This window comes from Scylla paramamosain, chromosome 6 (assembly GCF_035594125.1).
Source record: "Scylla paramamosain isolate STU-SP2022 chromosome 6, ASM3559412v1, whole genome shotgun sequence".
Classification (NCBI taxonomy): Eukaryota; Metazoa; Arthropoda; class Malacostraca; order Decapoda; family Portunidae; genus Scylla; species Scylla paramamosain.
This window is the reverse complement of record NC_087156.1, coordinates 335,422-360,000: the sequence shown is the minus strand read 5'-3', so window position 1 is coordinate 360,000 and position 24,579 is coordinate 335,422. Positions and strand designations below refer to the sequence as shown.

Here is a 24,579-nt window from a genome sequence, read left to right as displayed (position 1 = left end):
ATGACCATCTACCATAGCAGCAATAGAACGGTCAGATAGGAAACTTGAGAGAAGTTACAGAGAGAAGGATAGAAACCGTACGAGGGTAGTTTGGAAATCAAAGCTTTGTGCCAGACTCTATCAAAAGCTTTTGATATGTCCAAGGCAACAGCAAAAGTTTCACCAAAATCTCTAAAAGAGGATGACCAAGACTCAGTAAGGAAAACCAGATCACCAGTAGAATGGCCTTGACAGAACCCATACTGGCAATCAGATAGAAGGTTGTGAAGTGATAGACATTTAAGAATCTTCCTGTTGAGGATAGATTCAAAAACTTTAGATAGGCAGGAAATTAAAGCAATAGGACGGTAGTTTGAGGGATTAGAACGGTCACCCTTTTTAGGAACAGGCTGAATGTAGGCAAACTTCCAGCAAGAAGGAAAGAGCTGAAAAGAGTTTGACTAGGCAAGGTGCAAGCACGGAGGCACAGTTTCGGAGAACAATAGGAGGGACCCAATCAGATCCATAAGCCTTCTGAGGGTTTAGGCCAGCGAGGGCATGGAAAACATCATTGCAAAGAATTTTAATAGGTGGCATGAAGTAGTCAGAGGGTGGAGGAGAGGGAGGAACAAGCCCAGAATCCTCCAAGGTAGAGTTTTTAGCAAAGGTTTGAGCAAAGAGTTCAGCTTTAGAAATAGATGTGATATCAGTGGTGCCATCATATAGAAGTATTGATGTATGGAATAGTCTGGATGAGGAGACGGTAAATGCATAAAGTACACATGGATTCAAGGCTTAGTTGGATATTAAAAGATATGGAGAAGGGCCAGCATGAGCATAACTCTTTTCCCACAAAGCACAACTAGGTAAATACTTACAGAAGAACCTTGTAGTTTCTTGAGAAGTATAGGACTGCCTTTTCCTCTGCTTCCTCTCCTTCTGTAATGATGGACTCCATTTCATTCATCTTCTCTTTCTCCTCCTCTTTTCTTCTTTTTTCTTCTCCTGAAAGATCAAATAAAATATAAGAGGAGGAGGAGGAGGAGGAGGAGGAGGAGGAGGCAGGACAAGTTATGGGTTCAACCTTAATATTGAGATAGTAAAAAAATAAATAAAAATAAATAAAAATAAATAAATAAATAAAATAAATAAATTGATAAATAAATAAATTAATTAATTAATTAAATAAATAGATAAATAAATAAATAACATAAAACAAAACAAAATAAAATAAAATAAAACAAAATTACATATACCTCAGTATATGTCTTCCTCCTCACCTGGTAATTAGCGGGCACTCACCTGGCCTGTCATGGCAACACCTGGGCAGATAGACAGACAGACAGACAGACAGACAGGCAGACAAACATGGCCTGTCATGGCAACACCTGGAGAGAGAGAGAGAGAGAGAGAGAGAGAGAGAGAGAGAGAGAGAGAGAGAGAGAGAGAGAGAGAGAGAGAGAGAGAGAGAGAGAGAGAGAGAGAGAGAGAATTAATAAATGAACAGAATAAAAAATGACACATATTAAAGATATGCAAATTAATAAAAAAGGGGATATGAGAGAGAGAGAGAGAGAGAGAGAGAGAGAGAGAGAGAGAGAGAGAGAGAGAGAGAGAGAGAGAGAGAGAGAGAGAGAGAGAGAGAGAGAGAGAGAGATTGTCAGGATAATAAGCAACAGTAATTTTAACGAACGCACACACACATTACTTAAAGCATTAAATATCTTAAAAACTTGTGAATTAAGCTGGACATTGCATCTTATAAGTAGAAAACAATAAATTATAATTACAACACACAAGGTACACGCTATCCCTAAACAGGTAACCAACATACACACAAACTCTGTTCAAATATTTTTTGCTGTACTTAGGACGAAAAATTATGATGTCACTTTTAATATTAGAGAATTCACCAGCCTAACTTCATTTAAGAAAAGTTTGAAAAGACGTGATATAATCCCAATGAACCTTCTATTCCAATTATGCTGTTTTTATAAAGTTAAATTTACGAAAGTCTTAAATTTACTGCTATTATTATTATTATTATTATTATTATTATTATTATTATTATTATACGGAAATATTAAAGGAAGATGAGGGGAAAAAAATAATAACAGGAAACGTAGTCAGGATGTTAACGAAATATTAAAATAACAAGATAAGGGAAAATACAACACCAAAAATAACAAAATGACTTAGTTGGTATAGTGGTTATATATAAAAAATAAATAAATAAATAAATAAATAAATAAATAAATAAATAAATAAAAAATACAGGGGCCAAAATCAGAAATAAGACTTACGTAGTGAAGATGAAAAAAGATGAAGATGAAGAAGATGAAAAATAAATAAGTGAAAAAAAGCAAGGCCAAAATACCACGAAATCAGTTGGTTAGAGTAGTGAAGATGAACATAAGAAAATAAGGGGAAATCCAAATAAATACGCAGTCAGTTGATGTAGCGAAGATGAAAAATAAGAAAATAAGGGAAGCTGCAAGGCCACAACATGAAATAAGCAGTTAGTTGATGTAGGGAAGATGAAAATAAGAAAAAAGAAAAAAAATGCAAGGCCGAAACACGAAATAAGGAGTTAGTTGGCTTAGTGTAGATATAAATAAAATAAGTAAGCGAAATTGACACCAAAACACCACGAGATAACGCCTGGCATGTAGTGAAGATGCATTAACTAAATACGGGAAGCTGCGAGGTCCAAACACGTAGTGGGGATGCAATAAAATACATCGTTAAGGGAACGGCAAGATGGCCTGCGTCTCTTGAAAAATAACACGAGCATCATGACCAAGCTGCAATAACTCACCAGGCCTACACGTGACACTGATGGTGACCTGACATGACCTGACCTGACCTCCAGACCTACACGTGGCAGTGGTGGAGACCTGACATAACCAAGAAAAAGCTCGTGGCCAGCAACAGAAGGAAATGGTCACAAGCCACGCGCTGGCACACACACACACACGCACACACACCATCTCACCATAATATACTCACTTTTCTCAGTCCTTCTTCATTTCACGGACTCTTGTGTTCTCTTGAGATCACAAACTATTTACCTACACTCTTCTCCTGTATTGCGAGAACAAACAGTGTAGAACAAAGGCAGGGAAAGGGACCAAAGGCAGCGTACACCCACCCGAGGCTAAATCTTGGGGGGGACTGCCCGAGGGATGGCCCAGTGTTGCCAGATGAGACTCATCAAAAGTAGCAGAAAGGTTCCCTAAAAGTAGCAAATTCACAGACAAAGTAGCCCAAATCCTGTTCACACACACACACACACACACACACACACACACACACACACACACGGCCCGCTAGCTCAAAGGTTACAGATTAATGATTTTAAGATTTCAAGTATAAATTATTATACTTACCAAAAGCAGGAGGCCAGAGATTTTCTTAGATCAGCTGCAATGATTGTAGCAGGTTTTCCTCGTCCTCCTCTATTTTTTCATCCTTATATATAGATGAATCATAATGCAGCATGGACACTGGAGGCTCAAATGTATTGCAGCACATGCCTTTTTCTTTCAGGGAGGTTTTGATTCGTAGAATAGAAGTTAAGAGTCCTAAACCCATACGATTTCTCACTTTAGTTTTAACTGCAGTTACTTTTGAAAATACGCGCTCTACTAAGGCATTACTAATAGGAAGGCTATACACTTTCAGAGCAAATTCTGCCAGGTCTTTCATAATGAGTTCTCCACCTGCATTTTTTAATGTAGCAGATTTGGACCAGAACACTGAACCATCCTGAGGTATGTCACCTTCAATTATTTGATGCCAATCAGTATGTAAGGCTGTTCGCCACTGGTTTTCAATCTCAGGGAGTTTTGCTTGTTCAGCCAGAGATAATGGAAGCTCAGAAAATGGAGGTCTTGTGTGGCTCAAACATATTGCTGGTGATAGATTTTTTATCTGTTTCAAGGTTGCAATGTTACGTGGGACACGAGCAAGAAGTTCTTCAGATGCTTTTACGAGAAACGCGTGACATCTAGCTTGTATGGCATGCTTGTTTTCCTCTGAAATCAAGTTCATCTTCCTCTTGTTTTCCAAAAGCACAGTAAACTCGTACCCAAAGTCTACTTTTTCAAGTGGAAGAAAAATGGACTTAAAATTCATATCCACATCAAGTTTTACACTCGTTGGATAAATTATTCTTCTGAGCACTGAAAATGTTAGATTTTCCAATTCATTCAAGAGACTGCAAAGGTCTGCTGCTTCTTTTTGAAAGAGAAGGTTGATCTTTTCAAACTGACTTAGAACAGGTTTCAAGAAAGTGAAATACAACTCATTTGAATGATCAGCATACATTGAATGAAGTTCCCTTGCTAGATATTTACCACAAGATGAAGAAGCTATTTCAAAATGTGTCTTCAAAACATCCCACTGATCCAGAACTCTTTTCACACTGTTGCTTCTGGCTAGCCATCTAGTCCCAGAAAGAGGTACTAACTGTAGGGGCTCATTACCATCATTAAGCAGTTTGTATATGTCAAGGTATGCTTCACGTCTGATTGCTGATCTATGAAACCAGTTGTATGTTTCTCTTAGCATATAATCTATATTTGATGGCATTTTCTCTGAAGCATGGCTGCATACCAGATGCAGAGAATGGCAGACACACTTCACTAACACTAAATCTGGAATATCCTTTTTCAAAAGTGTGTAGAATGAGTGGTGTTGTCCACACAAGCTGGAAGCTCCATCAGTCCCTATGGCAAAGCAGTGATTTAAATTGACTCCAATTTCATTAAAGTAGTCTTTCACATGCTGATATATTGCTTCAGCTGTTGCACTTGTGACTGGTATAAGCCCTAGGAATTGCGACACAACTTTGTTAAGCCTTACATTGTAGTACCTGACACATACGCACAAATGTTTTGCGCATGCGATATCAGTAGACTCATCCAATATAAGTGAAAATGGAGAATTTTTCAGATCACTAACTTGCTCTGCAAGTAAAGCTGGTGAAATTACTTTTTTGATAAGTGCACTACATTTTGTTCTGTGCAACCGCAACTTTTCAGTACTTGAAGTACACGGCAGATCATTCCATAACTCACTTAAATGGTCAACTGACTGAATGGAAGAGTGGCAAGCAACGTAAACTGACAATTTAATCTCAGATTTCTTATTTGTGTCAACTTTCTGAAAGAGACTTTTCACACTCATTTGCTTAGCACTAGGAATTTTCTTCATGTTTTGAATGTGCTTCTGTTTCACTGTGTTTTTTCAGATAACTTTTATGTGCCCTGAGTTCGGCTTTGCACACTTTACAGTAAGCTTTTTTATCATCATGTTTCACTTCTACAAGCCACTTTCCAAACTGTGGTTCTTTCAACCAACTACACTGGAACCACTTAGAATATCTGGCCCACTTCCCCATTTCTGCAAGTCTCAGCGGCCACAGTCTATGTACCACGCTAATAATGGACAGCAACTATGAGCAGTACGTCTCACAACTGTTGGTCAGTGACTGAGGGTGCGGAAATTTTAGTGGTGGTGGTGGGTGTTGAGAGTTGGTTTGTGTCCTTTCTTCTTTCCTTCGTCTTTTTGTCCTTCCTTCCGTCCTTCCTTCTCCTTCGTTTTATTTTTGTTCTTTCTTTATCTTGTTGTACTTTCTTCTCCTTTATCTTTTTTTTTTTTTTTATCTTGTTTTCTTCGTTTTTCTTTCTGTTGTTTTCTCTTTTCTTTCTTTCTTCGTTTTCTTTCTTCTTCTGTGTACGGTTATTCACACAGATTCTCACTACCTTCTTCTTTTTCTTTCTGTTTCTTATTGTTATTTTTTGTCTTTTGTTTGTTTGTTGTATTATTTCACTATTGTTATATTTTAATGTTCTTATTATTTTATTAATGCCACAGTTATCCACACACACTCAATAATTAATTTTCCTTTCTCCTCCTACTTCTTATGAGTCTTTAGTTTTGTAATGTTCCAATGGTTTGCCTCATTTACTGTTCTTGTTCACGTCTTATGTCACTGTTACCCACACACACTCAAACTCCTTCTACTTCATCGTCTTCTTATGAGTCTTTAGTTTTGTTATGTTCCACTGGTTTGCCTTATGCACAGTTCTTGTTCACATCTTATGTCACAGTTACCCACACACACAAACTCTTTAATTATTTTTCTTGCTCCTCCTCCTCCTTCGTCTTCTTCACTTGGTATGCCCCAGTTATTCATTCACACACAGACTCACTACCTCTTCCTCATTTGTTTGTCCTCCGTGTTGTGCTGGTTTACGTGTCTTTTTATTCTTCACTGTTCTTATTCTCCCACTTGCTATCCCTCAGTTATTCACACACAGACACTATCTCTTCCTCCTCCTTTTTCTGCAGTAGCTAGCGAGAACTTTTTTTAACTGAAGACAAGACACAAACACACAATCTTGGTATGGGTGTAGAAGAAAGAATAAAGACACGTGTGGTATACAAAGGAGTGAGTGTGATGTGTTCGCAGCGGAATTCGAAGGAAGCTACCGTATACTGTCGTGGAGACGTGAAGTAGACAGTACTAGACACGTACGAGTATAATACCTCGCGCCTGGCGGACTGCGGCAGCCAAGTTGCCAACCATTCATTACTCATTTTTTTAATCAGTAATGCTAATGTATGTGGATCAAAAGACTAAAGAGTTTATAGGCATTATAAATATTCGTTAATTTCGATGACTTTGCCCAGAGGTATATACAAAGATCGGAAACTTATTCTTTAATTAGATGACAAAAATATCTAAGTGATATCTTTGAGAGAAAATACGTGTACCTACTTTATGACGAAAGCATATATATTAACCCAACCACATTCCAAAGTAGCCCAAAAAGTCGCAAGTCGCAGACGTCAAAATTTAGTAGCGCAGCACATCAGAAAGTAGCCCAATTTGCGATTAGTAGCCCAATCTGGCAACACTGGTCGCGGCGCGACTCACGGGCGCCGCTGGTCCCACAGTTGCCAGTTCGCCATATACATATACATAGACATCCTACACCAGCTGATATTTAGTGGGATGGAGCAGAACAGTCACCACCAGCCAGCATGACATGTAAGGCAAAGGTGTAGAGTGGAGAGGACCACGGCGGCCCGCGGCGCACTGGGCAGCTGCTGGGAAGCTGCCTCGGCCTGCCCCGCCGGCCGCTCCGCGCTCAGTTTAGAGAGAGCAACTGAATAATCATCCTGGGAAGGCAGTGAGTGGGTGTAATCCATAGGTTTATCAGTTACTAAGAATGAAATAACTGGAAATACTTCAAGAGACGGTTATTGGTCGGGTGTGGCTGCCGTGAACGTGTTAATGTCGCTCCACGCTGTCATCACGTGCACAGGACCCTGCAATGGTGTTGTTCAGGTGGGAAGACGTGGCCACCATTGCATTACCCATGTGCAATCACTAATCCACAGCGTATCTTGCATATTTACCCTGCAAAGTCACGAAATGCTCTGAATGTGACAATTTCCAGCATTCTGAACGAGATTTGCGTAATATTTCACTTCATTTCACGATCATTTCGCTGCTCAAACACAATGAATATTTAGAAATTATCAATGCCCAAATATTTATCCAGATTTTGTCAAAGTTCCTCGACACACGGAAGAGATATTGGCAAAATTTATTTCCGCAAAGCGAAGTCCCCCCTAAAAACTGGAAGGGGTGGGTTGGGTCCCTTTGGGTTTGGTGGGGAGGGGGGTAAATGAGGAGATGGGGAGGAGTCAGAGGACGGGGAGGTGATAGGGAGGTGATTTGGGGGGGTAAAACCGTTAAATGCATTACATCACGAGAAATATATCTTTTTGTATAGATTCCTTAGCAATAAAAGTATTTCTATCTTTGTGTTGCCAAAGTATTGTGCAACGATTAAATGTGTATCTAATTATATCTACCAGTCTGTGGAAAACCTTGTTTCTGGTTATAAATTGTAAATGTTGTAGTATTAGCGACGATATCAAGGCATGCACTGTGTTGCGTTAGGTTTGGACCGTTTGCATCTTGTTTAGTTTACCAATATACAAAACAAATGGAGTCAATGTTTGCAAAAGTTTTGCAATACAGAAACAGAATAAATCAACAGAAAAACACAGGTTTGCCTAAGATATCTATTCAAAGCTACATTGTCTATCAGTGGCCTCTGAACCTAAATTTTGAACGAAAAACAAGGAATTTGCTGATTTTCGTAATATTTTAACACAGTTTGGTGTGTTTATATAAAAGACAAATAATATCTCACCGCGGTACATCAAGTCTACTGCCTCAAACGAATACATCTTGTTTATTAAATTATTGTGCATGTAACTAGATCAAAATCTCAAGAAAATAAACACCATATACTAATTTATTTGTACCAAAACATTTACATTGAACGATGAAATAAGAAAACCCACTGGTACGAAAACATTCACTTAGACCTGAGAGAAAACCATGTGACGTCAAGAACAATAGATGACAGAATGCACAGTATAAGAGGATCCAAGTATTTATAGAGCACTCTTATAAGATATCTGAAACTTTTTACTATAAATTGAAACTCCTTATTTTGGCTGTTTACTAAAGATATCTCTATTTCATCATTATTTCCTGGATAATAGCATATTTTGTCTTTGGAAATTCAAATGTTGAATAGGGGAAAAGAATGGTCTAGCAGTAATATAAGAGGATCAAAGAGAGGACCCCACGAGATGCCACGAAGGTCACAAGTTTATGAGCATACCACAGAGGGTTTTCACAGAGGGTGCGAGGAAATGGATGAAAAATTAAAGTAATATATATTTTTGCACGCGTATGCTATCTATTGTGACGAGAGAGAAAAAAAAATATCAGGGAAATATATAATAAACAAATAAACGAATAAATAAATAAATATACAAATAAGCTTAATTGAATAAATATTATAAATTCAATTACGAAAAACAATCCATTATGATAATCGAGATATGACAAAATGTATATTTCCAGAAACAAGATTATGAAAAACTATAGAATTTCACAGCAATACTTAGAGATAACGATATCTAAAGATTATACATGGAGAGATACTGAAGATACAAACTTAATATAACCTACACACCAAGAAATTATGGCTACCAATTAGATATATTAGGTAAAATAGAGGTACTGACAGACAAGTCCAGGGTGACAAAAAGAGATGGAGGGATTTAAACTATGGAGGAATATTGAGATAGTGGGAAATATATTTATGACTAGACAGACAGAGAGAGAGAGAGAGAGAGAGAGAGAGAGAGAGAGAGAGAGAGAGAGAGAGAGAGAGAGAGAGACCCATTCATTCTTCACCTGTCAACATCCCCAGGTCTGTCTGCCTTTCTGTCGACGACCCTAAGTGCCTTGACACCCCCTCAACATTTTCTTCATTAACTTGTGCAACATTCGCGGTCTAAGATCTAATTTTCAATCTGTACAACACCACCTCTCCTCTTCTAAACCTCATCTTCTTTTCCTCACATAAACTCGGGTGTCTGAGGCAAGTGACAGTACCCTTTTACTGTTTTTGTTTTGTAATGCAGTTTAGTACAGAGCAGAAATTCGTGTTACCAAATGGTTCAGCTTCTTACTTAACTTTTATAAATTTCTAGAGATCTATTTAGGTTTTCAGAGGTATTTTCGTGACTCTAGGAAAAAAATAATCCAGCTCTACGTGTTTCTTATGTAATTCAACTTATTACACAACAGGAATCCGTGTTATCATATCTTCCCGCGTCTTATCTGAACTTTTATCATGTTCTGGTCTGTTATTTAAGTTTTCAAAGGCATTTTCATGACTAGCACAAAAATCCATCTATTCTTGTTTGTTCTGTAATTTTTATATAACAGAAGAGAAACTCGTATCCTCAAACGATCTGGCGTCTTATCTTTCTTAATTTTTATCAGGTTCTAGTAGAAATTATGTACGTTTTTATGTTTCTGGGTAAAAAAGAAAAAATCTATCTTCTCTGTTTATTCTGTAATTCATTTAACTACAGCAGAACAAGAACAACATTCTAAAACATTCCGGTTGCGTTGCGAGAAGTTTTGTGGAGCAGTTGTGAAATATTGTCTGCTGCTGAATTACTGACGTGTCCTTAAGCTTCACCTATATTGTAATAGCACGTGTTTCTTGATTTCTGGCCTGGTGTTCTAGAGTGTATGGTGTCTTATATAGGGAACAGTGAGAAAGGACCTTCACTCCTCTCCCTGTGGTTCAGTGGCTGATGTCTCTTCTTATTTTTTTTCTTCTTCCTCGTCACTCGGTCAAGAAAACAGAACTGTCCCCTTTACAAGATAAAACCCCTCTGCTTTGGTCTGTATGACATCAAATCGCTCCACTCCCTCCCTTATCCATTCCTTAAATTCCCTTATACTCTTTACCCAATCTTAATAACCCTAGGAACACTTCAGCAATATAATATCTTAAGAGTCTTCTGTGGAATCAACTCAGACAGGTTTGAATTACTTGAATCGCGTTGACACACCTTCTCCTCACACTCCATCTCTTAAACGTCCTTTAAATTCCCCTATACTCTTTACCCAAGCTTATTAACCCCACAGATACTTTCTTACTACAATATCTTAAGTCTAGTACGTAATCATATCAGAGGCTGGAATTGTTTGAATTTCGCGCGAAAACATCCGCTCTTCACACCATCTAAATTGTGTTATACTCCTTATCCAAGCCTACTAACCCTAGGAACACTTCAGAACTACAATATCTTAATAGTATAGTGCGGAATGATGCCTTTACACGCTTCAGTTACGCTCTAATAAACTCCTTTCAATAGCGAGAAAATATGAGCTGCCAAGTGAATGGCATCTACCATCACCATGACAACGGGTCGTGAACAGCCAATCCCAGCTCGCCATTTCATCCGGGACCTCAAGATGGCCACACTGATACAATATAGTTTAATTTCCAGCCAAGATCAGAGTTAACCGAGACATATATGGTGGATAAAAAGCTCTTAAAAATATGGGTGTTCCGAGGAAAGTATACCACTAGGGAATGTGGGTTACATTAGTAATGGAGGAATATTTTGAGAGCAGACGAAACTAAAGGTACAGTTACTAGTTAGTGTTTTTGTGTGTTTGTTTATGTGTGTGTCGTGGAGGAGTGATCTGTGCCTGTCCATGTGGCTGTATGATGTACCAGGCGTGAGTATTCAGCATTTGACCAAACACACGCACGCAGAGACTGTCCCTTTAAACCTTCGTCCCTTTAAACCGTACCCAAACAAACGCTTTCGATTCCCGTAGGCAGACCAGGCTACCTCTCTCTGACCGCCGCCCCATGTCACTTATTCTTTTAGGGTCATGCTCCTAATGAGAGAGTAACCGGCCGGCTAGGGGGACTGGGAGTAGGCTGGGACCGGTAACTGGTTAAGTAACAGAGTAGAAGATGAGAGAGAGACTGGGTATGTGTGATGGATGAGTGACAGGGAGAAGAAGGGTGTAATCTGTTTAACGTAAGGGTGACAGGCTGTGTGCGTCCGTGTGTACATGTATGTGGGTGGGTGTGGGTGACTGGGTGTGTGTGGTGGGTCAGTGTCCGTATGTATGTGTGTATTACCATTGTGAGACCCGCTCTGTGTGTATGTGTGTGTGTGTGTGTGTGTGTGTAGGGAGGGAGAGACACGTGAGTAAAGAAGGGAGGATGGGGGTCAGGAAAGAGGAGGAGGAGGAAGAGGGCTGACTGGGTGAACCTCTTAAAGATAGTATTCAGAAATTACGTGTTTTCTTGACGGCTTCGCTGAGTCACTGTGTTAGGGAAGAGGAAGAGGAGGAGGAGGAGGATATAGAAGTGATGTAAGCATAGGTAGGTTTTAAGTTAGTGTCGGTAAGGTTTAGGTGAGGTTAGTTAAGAATAGGTGATGTTAGGTTAGGCCACGTAAGTTGAAGTGTGTTAGATTGTAAGGTTAAGTAAGGTTTGGCTGTGTAAAAGATGAGGTGAGGTTAGGTTAAGATAGTGTGTTAGGTTAGGTAAGTTAAGGATAGGTTAGACTAGCATAGTTTAGGTTATATTAGATGAATTTACATTAACTTGCATAGGTTAGATTAGATTAGATTAAAGTAAGATTTGGATGACATAGGTTACGTTAGATCATGTTAAGTTATAGCAGATTAATTAGGTTAGTTAAGGTAATTGAGTTAGCAAAGGTTGCATTAGGTTAAACTAGCATAAGTGAAGAAGTTAAGTTAGATTAGGTGAGGAATGAGTAGGTTAGATGAGAGGAGGTGAGGTTAAGTTAGATTAGGTGAAGTGTAGTTGGAAAATGTCATAGGAAAAAATTGTAGTTAATATTGGATGCAAAATATCAAAGTAAGATTAGCTAAAGAATTTTTAACGTTGGGAATAGTAATCCATATATATATATATATATATATATATATATATATATATATATATATATATATATATATATATATATATATATATATATATATGGGAGTATATTTTTTGTAACTGTGAATGATAAGATTCCACTTTTCAGTGTTGCCACGGTGACGGCGGTGGTGGGCATGATACAGATGCGGGAGGTGGAGTTTGTGCCCGATGGAGACATGCAGCTGGACAAATTCTGTTGCTCATTGGTCAGACTGGAGTTTACATGTATACCTCCTTCACCATCATTGGTGGACACTTCACCATGAGTGTTAGTGAAATGTGCTGTGTTTGTTAGTTTATTTGTATATCAGAAAAATTTAAGACCAGCTAGTTGTCTAGACTTTAAGTCTTAAAATGAGAAAATAAATCTACATATTTTTTTAAAAGCAAACAGTTAAGGCATTGTAAAGTAAAAGTCAAAATATATTTTGGTTATTATTTTTTTTTGCAATCAACAACTTTCATGTATAATGAAATCAATACATTCATCAAACTTAATATCATATTTAATAACAGCTAGAGGTACCAATTTGCAGATGTCTATGGAAAATTTGTATGATAATCTTGTGGCCAACAAAAAAGGATACAATGAATGATGACTTATTATTGTAAGAAATCTTTCAAAGTTGTTGTTGTGTACTTCCACATTCCATGGAGACAGGTTTTTCCTTCACTTTTCAGCATTTAAAAAGTGATAATTTCAACAGGATGCTTGAGCTGTCATGGTGCTGCTGCTGTTGTCTGCCATCATCCACCTGACACAGACCACCCTGCAGACACCTTCATCCTGGGTGCCACACGTCACTGCTGCTACAACTCAGAGCAACTGGAGCGCAAACCAGGAAGGGAAATGGTAACTTCTCACTTAATTTGTTGTTTATTTGAGGGCCTAATGACAAAGACATAATGGAATGAGTATTTGTGAATGTTTGTTTATATCTAGATACACCATTCACATATCTTAAGTGCCACCTTCCAAAAGCAATGTCAGCCAGAAAAATAAGTGATCAATCTAATTACATTTCAAGTCAAAAAGTTTTCCTTTAACCACTTTGTTCCAGATGCTTAAAAACATGCGTTGCTCACATACATGGCATCACCTAGGCTCGTCACTGGTAACTTATCTAATTTATAATAATTTCTAATATAATTTCTGTGTGTGTGTGTGTGTGTGTGTGTGTGTGTGTGTGTGTGTGTGTGTGTGTGTGTGCTGATGCGGCTGAGAAGGTTGCCTTATGATAATTATTGACAAATGAAGGTAATGGATGCACATGTCATTAATACTTTTTTATGTGTGTGTGTATGTGTGTGTGTTATGTATACACACAAACACAAACACACACACACAAACGCACAAAGAGAAGTAATAGACACGCATCCTTTACCTTCATTCATCAATAATTGCCATAAGACGACCTTCCCAGCTGCATCACTACACACACACACACACACACACACACACACACACACACACACACACACACACACACACACACACACACACAGAACACACACACACACTTACACATCATGTAGTGTAGTGGTTAGCACGCTCGGCTCACAACCAACAAGGCCCGGGTTCGAATGCCGGGCACGGTGAAGCAGATGGACAAGCCTCTTAATGTGTAGCCCCTGTTCACCTAGCAGTAACTAGGTACAGGATGTAACCCGAGGTGATGTGACTTCGCTGCCCCAGTGTGTGGTGTGTCATTGGCCTCAGTCCTACCCAAAGATCAGTCACCATGAGCTCTGAGCTCTTACACACACACACACACACACACACACACACACACACACACACACACACACACACACACACACACACACACACACACACACACACACACACAGAGAGAGAGAGAGAGAGAGAGAGAGAGAGAGAGAGAGAGAGCAAAATGGCAATGAATGAAACAGGGAGGAGGGGGAACTGTGTGTGAATGAACACATCATCTACGTGAAACATTTGATTGATTATAAAGCACATGTGCATCATATATAGTCATGAATGTGGAGGAACAGCAGAGTGAGTGATCAACCACAGAAAGGAGAGAGTCGGACATGTGGAGAGAATGGAAGGGGAACAATTTGAGAAGATAAGCATGCAAATACATAAATATAAGGTGGAATAACAGTGTTTGGTGGGAAGATGAAAGAGAGATGCCTGTTTATGAAGCAAAATGGTTGTGCAAGAGAGGAATGATTGGAAAACCATTCCCACCATAGCCAACAGACCTTACACCATATTTTTACAAACCACAGCATCTCTATTCATCCATTCTGTGTGTCTTCTCTTCTCTCTCTCTCTCTCTCCACTCTTAATGCTGCTGTGGGTCTCTGGGCTGGAGTACATCACAGAAAGATTGACACCAACTTATATATGAGAGGATGTTGTCTGTAACTATGCTATGGGGACATTGCAAGTTTGTGGGGGTGTAGTGAATGAATAAGTGTGTCCTCTATAGCATACTTAAAAACCACACTCTCACATGGAAATCTCTCTCTCTCTCTCTCTCTCTCTCTCTCTCTCTCTCTCTCTCTCTCTCTCTCTCTCTCTCTCTCTCTCTCTCTCTCTCTCTCTCTCTCTCTCTCTCTCTCTCTCTCTCTCTCTCTCTCTCTCTCTCTCTCTCTCTCTCTCTCTCTCTCTCTCTCTCTCTCTCTCTCTCTCTCTCTCTCTCTCTCTCTCTCTCTCTCTCTCTCTCTCTCTCTCTCTCTCTCTCTCTCTCTCTCTCTCTCTCTCTCTCTCTCTCTCTCTCTCTCTCTCTCTCTTTCTTTCTTTCTTTTGTTGCATATTTTACTCCTTTACATTCTTCCCTACAGTATTTTTTCGTCTACTTTATGACTGGAGTCGTTTTAATCATCCCAATGTATGTTCCATCCATTCTGAAACTGTAATTCACCAATCAGCTCAAGTGTGTCTCAGGTTTTGATAATCATTAATTTGTTTCAGCTACACAACCACTCTGATAAGGGACAAAATCTACTTCACCAGTCATCTATGTCATACAGTCATATATATTCATACATATGACAAAATACTCTTCCTAAGACATTTCTTATTTTCTCTTCTCAAGTGACCTGTCCATCTATCTAAGGTACCACATAACATTTAAAACTTACAATATTGCATTTAATTCATGAACATTTTTTTGTCTATGTAGACTTGAAATTGTATTGCGTATAGACTTGAAATGTATTGGGAGTTTTCTCTATCTCTCATTCTATACCTAACACCTGTTCCTAAGAATCCCCAGGTGATAGCCATGGTGACTGGCTGGTCTCCTGAGTGGCTGCGGTTTTCCAAAAGTGAGGATTGGTGTTCTATACCATACCATGTGCCCTGTTTGTATTCCTTCTTTGTCCTCTGTATTATATTCTATGTAAAGATGGTGCTGGGGGGTGGGATCTACTTATTCCCTAAAAGTGATGAGGAGTGACACTGGGCAGCATTAATTTGCTCCTTAGAGATGGCTGGGTTCCTGTGGATGAGTGGGCCATGCTGTGCTTTGTCAAGGATGGTGTTTGGTATTGTGATGACTTCTTGCCACAATCAAGTGTCTCCCACAGAGTAGTGGAGTACCTATGTATGGTGTTGACCCAAGCTGTCCAGGTCTCATCCAATGCCTTAATATGATTTAGATGATCAAAATGGTTTAACTCACCATTTAATCAGCTGACTGATTTGAATGGAGAAGTATGTAATGTGTTTGTAGCCTAACCATCCCTGCCAGCATGGTCAGACTCTTGGTAGTAACCTGAAATGCTCCTAGGTAGTGAGTATCATTGCACATAATGATCTTTACTTTGTCAGTAATTCAATGATACTGAATATTACTCTACTGGATTTTGCTCAGCACTTGCTTGGTAACTTTTGGCCATAATCCCAGGTCTGGAATGATATGAAGGCCATGTTTTTTACATTCCATATGAGACAGGCAAGCACTATGCTTTGCCTGACTGATACCTGTACTTTGCATTTATGACCCCAGGTAGTTCATCACTCTCTCTCTCTCTCTCTCTCCTCCTCTCTCTCTCTCTCTCTCCTCTCTCTCTCTCTCTCTCTCTCTCTCTCTCTCCCTCTCTCTCTCTCTCTCCTCTCTCTCTCTCTCTCTCTCTCTCTCTCTCTCTCTCTCCTCTCCTCTCCTCTCTCTCTCTCTCTGTTTGGAATTATACTGTATATTAGGAAATATCATTAAAGAGTGTGTGTGTGTGTGTGTGTGTGTGTGTGTGTGTGTAAAAAGTGTTTCCATTATTGTGCATTTGATGTTATAGCCCTAGGTACTTAAAGTTTTCTGGTTTCATGATTTATAAAGATTGCTATTTTTAATAAAGTTATTGAAATTGTTATTGAGTGTTTGTATTGAACTCATTAGCTTTGTAATAGTGTGCGTCTCATCATGCATTCATTAATGATGTAGAGTGGAAATGTCCACTCCTATCATGCATAATATCAATGCATTATTGGTTTATGTTGTTATTTGTGTATAAATTGTAAAGTTATGCCAGTCTATTTAAGTACAAGGTTAATATCAGCTGGAAGAGAGGACAGGTAATGGCACACTAAAACACAGGAAGGGACAATGATAGAACCATCCAATTTAACAATACACAGAGCAAGAAGAATGAGAAAGCAATAAAAATGGATTATTTAATGGATGATTAATAGACCCTCATTTGTAATCTTATTTCAGGCAAGAATATTAAAAGAGACAGCTGGCTTGCCCTTTGTACTTGTTCATACGTGACAGAATGAGAGATCTAGGGATGGGGGTGACACCTGGAAATGGATATGATTCACGAAGGGATTGATTTATTGCTTGACTGGCTGATTAAAAAAAGAAGGCGTGGTAGTGGAGGGTGGGGGGGAAAGGCGCCCCAACTTTCCAGTCGTATATGGAGTCGAAGGGAGTTCTACAGGATTATTCATGTATTTGTTGCTTTTAGCTGTGAATTATCTGGTGGTGTAATTGTTATGACCCCGTAAGTTGATTTAGTATTCATTTCGTCTTTCTGAACGCAAAATAAGATGTTACTTGTACTTCTGCCTGTTGTACGCAATTTAGGTCTTATTAATGTGGCATTTAAGCAGATTCACTCAAGGAATGAGAAGTAAATGATAGCTATCAAGCAGTATATTAACTCTCTCTCTCTCTCTCTCTCTCTCTCTCTCTCTCTCTCTCTCTCTCTCTCTCTCTCTCTCTCTCTCTCTCTTAATACGATATCTAATATAAAGAAGCAATAATATTTAAGCAAATACACACAGTAATCTTATAGTAATTTAATGAAAACAATACCAGCAAAGAAAAATAAGAGAAAATGCATAATTTACTACGAAACCCAAAGTGCGAAAAAAAAAACCTTGCCAAATTAAACCGTCCCACGAAGGTTATGAATGGAGTTTTGATGCAATGAGCCTCAGTTATACTTAAAACACTTAACAAATATAACACCTGCCAAAATAAATGAATAAATAAATGAAATAAATCAATAAATCAAAATAAAAACGCGAGAAAACCTTTAGATTATCACAACGCGAAAAAATACACACACGCCAAACTGGATGCGTCATTACTTAATAGTCATTGGAACTGTTATCCCCCCAATAGTTTATAACCAACCCCCCTCCCCCCACCTTCCCTACCTTGAGGAACACCTTCACTTATGGCTTGCTGTGGGCGTGCTATTGGCTACATTTGAGCATTTTATTTAACCTGGAATTCACATACACGTACATATTATCTATCTCCTTGCAATAATTATAATAGTCTTCCTGGCTTAATTTTTGTTTATTCATTATTCCTTATGTGCTTATTAATTGTCATTTGTCTAATTCCCTGTTTTAGTCTTGGTACTTTTTTTTTTTTTTTTTTTTTTTACTTTCCGACTCTGGCCCTTGCAATGAACTGGCTTTATTGGTTATTTACTGTTCCTTACGTGTTTACTGATTATATGTGAGCTATTTATTTGATATTCATGATTTTTTAAAACTACGTATTTCTTGATATGATAGTTTTATCTTTTCGTGTTTTCTGGCTTAAGTTTTGTTTATTATTCCTTGTTTGTGTTATTAGGTAAATAATAATTATTTGTCTTATTTCTCGTAGTTTAATGGAATTTTTAGCACTTTAATGAGTTCCTCACCAGTCATTTTATTCGAGAGAGAGAGAGAGAGAGAGAGAGAGAGAGAGAGACAGAGAGAGAGAGAGAGAGAGAGAGAGAGAGAGAGAGAGAGAGAGAGAGAGAGTCTAAATGGATAAAAAAAAAAAAAAAATCAGTTACAGTATTTTATTTATATACAAGAAAATGCATGATAATAATAATAATAATAACAATAATAATAATAATAATAATAATAATATTTAAATACAAGGAAAATATGTAATAATAATAATAATAATAATAATAATAATATTTAAATACAAAGAAAATATGTAATAATAATAATAATAATAATAATAATAATAATAATAATAATAATAATAATAATAATAATATTTAAATACAAGGAAAATATGTAATAATAATAATAATAATAATAATAATAATAATAATAATAATAATAATAACTGCTTTTATCTTACTCACACAGATAAATAGTTTTTATGAACAGTTTATTGACCATAAACATTGTGTACATACACACAAAATTAAATAGAACAAGTAAAAATTTCAAAATGTAGTGAGTGACACACAGAGGACTGGTGACAAAACCTACTAAAGTCCATTAAATGATTGGCTGTCTCAAGTTTCCACATCATCAGTTGAACACACTGCTCCTTAGCACTCAGGGATGGACAAGCTTGTCATGGCTTGTGTCAATGGAGACAACACGTGTAGGGGATTTATTTGTTCTGTTTTTTCTCGTCCTACTCACTCTTCCTCTTGAGCCACGCCGGCTTCTTGTTATTCAGCACATGCTTGTGCTTCCTGAACACCGGTCTCATACTGGATAGAGACAGTAATGTATGGAGGTTTGATGCAATACAACATTTTATATAAGGATAAAAACTTGCATAAATTTCCTGTTTGTGTTTTTCTACTAAGGTGCAATTGTTAGGTGAGCATTTGCAACTTCCTACCCTTAAATAACATCCCTACTACAGTGGCTCAGAGCCACACCATCACTTGTTGGTGTATCTAGATATAAACAAACATTCACAAATACTCATTCCATTATGTCTTTGTCATTAGGCCCTCAAATAAACAACAAATTAAGTGAGAAGTTACCATTTCCCTTCCTGGCTTGTGCTCTTGTTGCTCTGAGTTGTAGCAGCAGCGACGTGTGGCACCCAGGATTAAGGTGTCTGCAGGGTGGTCTGTGTCAGGGTGATGATGGCACACAGCACCAGCAACACCGTGACAGCTCAAGCATCCTGTTGAAATTATCACATTTTTAAATGGTGAAAAGTGAAGGAAAAAGCTGTCTCCATGGAATGTGGAAGTACACAACAACAACTCCCAAAGATTTCTTACAATAATAAGTCATCATTCATTATATCCTTTCTTGTTGGCCACAAGATTATCATACAAATTTTCCATAGACATCTGCAAATTGGTATCTCTAGCTGTTATTAAATGTGATATTAAGTTTGATGAATGTATTGATTTCATTATACATGAAAGTTGTTGATTGCAAAAAAAAAATAATAACCAAAATATATTTTGACTTTTACTTTACAATGCCTTAACTGTTTCCTTTTAAAAAATTATGTAGATTTATTTTCTCATTTTAAGACTTAAAGTCTAGACAACTAACTGGCCTTAAATTTTTGTGATATACAAATAAAGTAAGAAAGAGAGCACATTTCACTAACACTCATGGTGAAGTGTCCACCAATGATGGTGAAGGAGGTACACATGTAAACTCCAGTCTGACCAATGACCAACACAATTTGTCCAGCTGCATGTCTCCATCGGGCACAAACTCCACCTCCCGCATCTGTGTCATGTCCACCACCACCGTCACCGTGGCAACACTGAAAAGTGGAATCTTATCATTCACACTGTTACAAAAAATATACTCCAATATGTATATATATGGATTACTATTCCCAATGTTAAAAATTCTTTAGCTAATCTTACTTTGATATTTTGCATCCAATATTAACTACAATTTTTTCCTATGACATTTTCCAACTACATTTAAAGCCTTTCACTGTGAAACAAAACAATTAGCAGCATCAGAAGCAATGCATGCAGTCTCCTTCATAACCATCTACAAGACGTAAAGTTGGCATTGAAAAAGAATACATTTTGCAATTTCTTCCCAGTTCTAACACAGGATGTGGCTGTAGAATGAATAAAGATGTCTTGAAAGTGACTGGATCATTAAAATCCCCCATAATTATGCAATTATTAATGCAACAAATGTCCGCAATAAGGTCATAAAGTTTTTTTGTCCATAGCAGGTGACTGGATTAGAGGATGATAGACGAGACCTAATGTTATTTTACAAGATTTATTTTCTACCTGGATGAAAGTGAAGTCTATATTAGCAATGGTTGGGGTCGGGAGTAAATGAGCATGAACATTGGCTTCCCTATGTTAATGTGTTAGTTTTCATATTTATTGAGAGAGAGAGAGAGAGAGAGAGAGAGAGAGAGAGAGAGAGAGAGAGAGAGAGAGAGAGAGAGAGAGAGAGAGAGAGAGAGAGAGAGAGAGAGAATCAAGCCATTTGAAGTACATTTTTAGTTCCTTTACTTACACCATATTGCCTCTCTCTCTCTCTCTCTCTCTCTCTCTCTCTCTCTCTCTCTCTCTCTCTCTCTCAATAAATATGAAAACTAACACATTAACATAGGGAAGCTAATTTTAAAGACTCCTTAAATGAAACAGTAGTCTGACCCCTTCTGCTCTCACTCTCTCTCTCTGGTGGAGTTGGCAAGGTACCATCTCTGTCCCCGCCAATGCCTCTCATGACTTCAAGACGCCTCACTGTAACCTAACCTAACCTAATCTAACCAAACCTCACCTCACCTAACCTCCTCTCATCTAACCTAATAATTCCTCACCTAACCTAACTTAACTTCTTCACTTATGCTAGTTTAACCTAATGCAACCTTTGCTAACTCAATTACCTTAACTAACCTAAATTAATCTGCTATAACTTAACATGATCTAACGTAACCTATGTCATCCAAATCTTACTTTAATCTAATCTAATCTAACCTATGCAAGTTAATGTAAATTCATCTAATATAACCTAAACTATGCTAGTCTAACCTATCCTTAACTTACCTAACCTAACCTAACTTAACCTAACCTTACTTAGCCTTACAATCTAATACACTTCAACTTACATAGCCTAACCTACTAACTTAAAATACTAACTATAAATACTAATACTAACTTAATACTAACTTAAAACCTACCTATGCTTATATCACTTCTATATCCTCCTCCTCCTCCTCTTCCTCTTCCCTAACACAGTGACTCAGCGAAGCCAAGAAAACACCTAATTTCTGAATACTATCTTTAAGAGGTTCACCCAGTCAGCCCTCTTCCTCCTCTTTCCTGACCCCCATCCTCCCTTCTTTACTCACGTGTCTCTCCCTCCCTACACACACACACACACACACACAGAGGGTCTCACAAGGGTAATACACACACACACCCAACCAGTCACCCACACCCACCCACATACATGTACACACGGACGCACACAGCCTGTCACCCTTACGTCAAACAGCTTACACCCTTCTATTCCCTGTCACTCATCCATCACACATACCCAGTCTCTCTCTCATCTTCTACTCTGTTAAATAACCAGTTAACGGTCCCAGCCTACTCCCAGTCCCCCTAGACGGCCGGTTACTCTCTCATTAGGAGCATATGACTAAAAATAAGTGACATGGGGCGGCGGTCAGAGAGAGGTAGCCTGGTCTGCCTACGGGAATCGAAAGCGTTTGTTTGGGTACGGTTTAAAGGGACGAAGGTTTAAAGGGACAGTCTCTGCGTGCGTGTGTTTGGTCAAATGCTGAATACTCACGCCTGGTTCATCATACAGCCACAAGGACAGGCACAGATCACTCCTCCACGACACACACATCCAAACACACAAAAACACTAACTAGTAACTGTACCTTTAGTTTCGTCTGCTCTCAAAATATTCCTCCATTACTAATGTAACCCACATTCCCTAGTGGTATACTTTCCTCGGAACACCCATATTTTTAAGAGCTTTTTATCCACCATATATGTCTCGGTTAACTCTCATCTTGGCTGGAAATTAAACTATATTGTATCAGTGTGGCCATCTTGAGGTCCCGGATGAAATGGTGGGCTGGGATTGGCTGTTCACGACCCGTTGTCATGGTGATGGTAGATGCCATTCACTTGACAGCTCATATTTTCTCGCTATTGAAAGGAGTTTATTAGAGCGTAACTGAAGCGTGTAAAGGCATCATTCCGCACTATACTATTAAGATATTGTAGTTCTGAAGTGTTCCTAGGGTTAGTAGGCTTGGATAAGGAGTATAACACAATTTAGATGGTGTGAAGAGCGGATGTTTGCGCGCGAAATTCAAACAATTCCAGCCTCTGATATTACGTATTAGACTTAAGATATTGTAGTAAGAAAGTATCTATGGAGTTAATAAGCTTGGGTAAAGAGTATAGGGGAATTTAAAGGACGTTTAAGAGACGGAGTGTGAGGAGAAGGTGTGTCAACGCGATTCAAGTAATTCAAACCTGTCTGAGTTGATTCCACAGAAGACTCTTAAGATATTATATTGCTGAGGTGTTCCTAGGGTTATTAAGATTGGGTAAAGAGTATAAGGGAATTTAAAGAGTGGATAAGGGAGGGAGTGGAGCGCTTTGATGTCATACAGACCAAAGCCAGGTTACAGAGGGGTTTTATCTTGTAAAGGGGACGGTTCGGTTTTCTTGACCGAGTGACGAAGGAGAAGAAAAAAAAATAAGAAGAGACATCAGCCACTGAACCACAGGGAGAGCAGTGAAGGTCCTTTCTCACTGTTCCCTATATAAGACACAGGGAGAGGAGTGAAGGTCCTTTCTCACTGTTCCCTATATAAGACACCATACACTCTAGAACACCAGGTCAGAAATCAAGAAACACGTGCTATTACAATATAGGTGAAGCTTAAGGACACGTCAATAATTCAGCAACAGACGATATTTCACAACTGCTCCACAAAACTTCTCGCAACGCAACCGGAATGTTTTAGCATGTTGTTCTTGTTCTGCTGTAGTTAAATGAATTACAGAATAAACAGGGAAGATAGATGTTTTCTTTTTTACCCAGAAACATAAAAACGTACATAATTTATACTAGAACCTGATCAAAGTTAAGAGAGATAAGACGCCAGATCGTTTGAGGATACGAGTTTCTCTTCTGTTATATAAAAATTACAGAACAAACAAGAATAGATGGATTTTTGTGCTAGTCATGAAAATGCCTTTGAAAACCTAAATAACAGACCAGAACATGATAAAAGTTCAGATAAGACGCGGGAAGATATGATAACACGGATTCCTGTTGTGTAATAAGTTGAATTACATAAGAAACACGTAGAGCTGGATTATTTTTTTCCCTAGTCACGAAAATACCTCTGAAAACCTAAATAGATCTCTAATTTATAAAAGTTAAGTAAGAAGCTGAACCATTTGGTAACACGAATTTCTGCTCTGTACTAAACTGCATTACAAAACAAAAACAGTAGCTAATATCGAATACATCACATCATATTTTATTTCCCAAATCACGCGTGGCAGCTTCCTACCTAATCCACCATGCCACTGTTTTTACCAAAGGCCGTGATTCTGTTGGTGAGTGACAGGGAGAACAGAACGTCTACACAACTATAGGGACTTGAGGTGGCTGGCATAACAAGTGAGGGCAAGACAGCGTCCTTCCCCCACTTGGCCACTGCACACACTGAATAACCAGGAGCTATCGTAATAATTCCATAGCAGAAACTTCTACACAGCGACGCATTTCCTTCAATAAACCGCTAACCACTGAAAAATAAACCCTTCTAAACTCCACACGTGTAAACAAATAAACTAATCTATCTGTTATTGCTAATATTTGAGCGTCATTCACTTCAGAACATTAAAAAACATAAACAGAATGCCGGCGCGCTCTAGACAGTGGCGGCCTGGCTAACTCTGGCTAACTCCAATAACGTTTCATTTTGGCTCAAGGCATCTTAGCTTCCCCCTCGGCTCTTTTTTCGCTCCCCAGTCTTTGTTCTCCCTCAGG

The 24,579-nt window shown here is 38.4% G+C and overlaps 3 long non-coding RNA genes across 12 annotated transcripts in view; 1 reads left to right on the top strand and 2 right to left on the bottom strand.

Annotated features, from left to right (window-relative positions):
- LOC135101154 (uncharacterized) overlaps positions 1-6,495 on the bottom strand; it is an 8,801-nt gene extending 2,306 nt beyond the window's left edge. Inside the window, exons 1-5 of one of the 3 annotated variants that reach the window (XR_010269074.1) lie at positions 6,478-6,495; positions 3,369-4,163; positions 2,989-3,214; positions 1,260-1,367; positions 858-984 (exon numbers count right to left, since the gene is read on the bottom strand). This is a non-coding gene — a long non-coding RNA (uncharacterized LOC135101154). Of the gene's footprint in view, positions 1-857; positions 985-1,259; positions 1,368-2,988; positions 3,215-3,368; positions 5,604-6,477 lie in introns of those variants that run through there. The other 2 variants (XR_010269072.1, XR_010269073.1) reach the window with 2 other exon arrangements.
- Positions 6,496-6,989: 494 nt separating this feature from the next.
- Positions 6,990-15,563, top strand: LOC135101155 (uncharacterized). Of its 5 annotated transcripts, XR_010269079.1 has the most exons (4): positions 11,037-11,128; positions 12,466-12,627; positions 13,067-13,212; positions 15,307-15,563. It is a non-coding gene; the product is annotated as an uncharacterized LOC135101155 (long non-coding RNA). The 5 variants fall into 5 exon arrangements; XR_010269077.1 differs by lacking the exons at positions 11,037-11,128; positions 15,307-15,563 and adding an exon at positions 6,990-7,181 and having other exon boundaries at positions 13,067-14,256; XR_010269076.1 differs by lacking the exons at positions 11,037-11,128; positions 15,307-15,563 and adding an exon at positions 10,125-11,032 and having other exon boundaries at positions 13,067-14,256.
- Positions 15,564-18,910: 3,347 nt separating this feature from the next.
- Positions 18,911-24,257, bottom strand: LOC135101152 (uncharacterized). 4 transcript variants are annotated; one of them, XR_010269070.1, is made up of 4 exons: positions 24,124-24,257; positions 20,171-20,332; positions 19,584-19,729; positions 18,911-19,301 (listed from the first exon to the last, which is right to left on the bottom strand). It is a non-coding gene; the product is annotated as an uncharacterized LOC135101152 (long non-coding RNA). The 4 variants fall into 4 exon arrangements; XR_010269069.1 differs by having other exon boundaries at positions 24,098-24,255; XR_010269068.1 differs by lacking the exon at positions 24,124-24,257 and adding an exon at positions 22,439-22,625.
- Between the last annotated feature and the right edge of the window lie 322 nt (positions 24,258-24,579).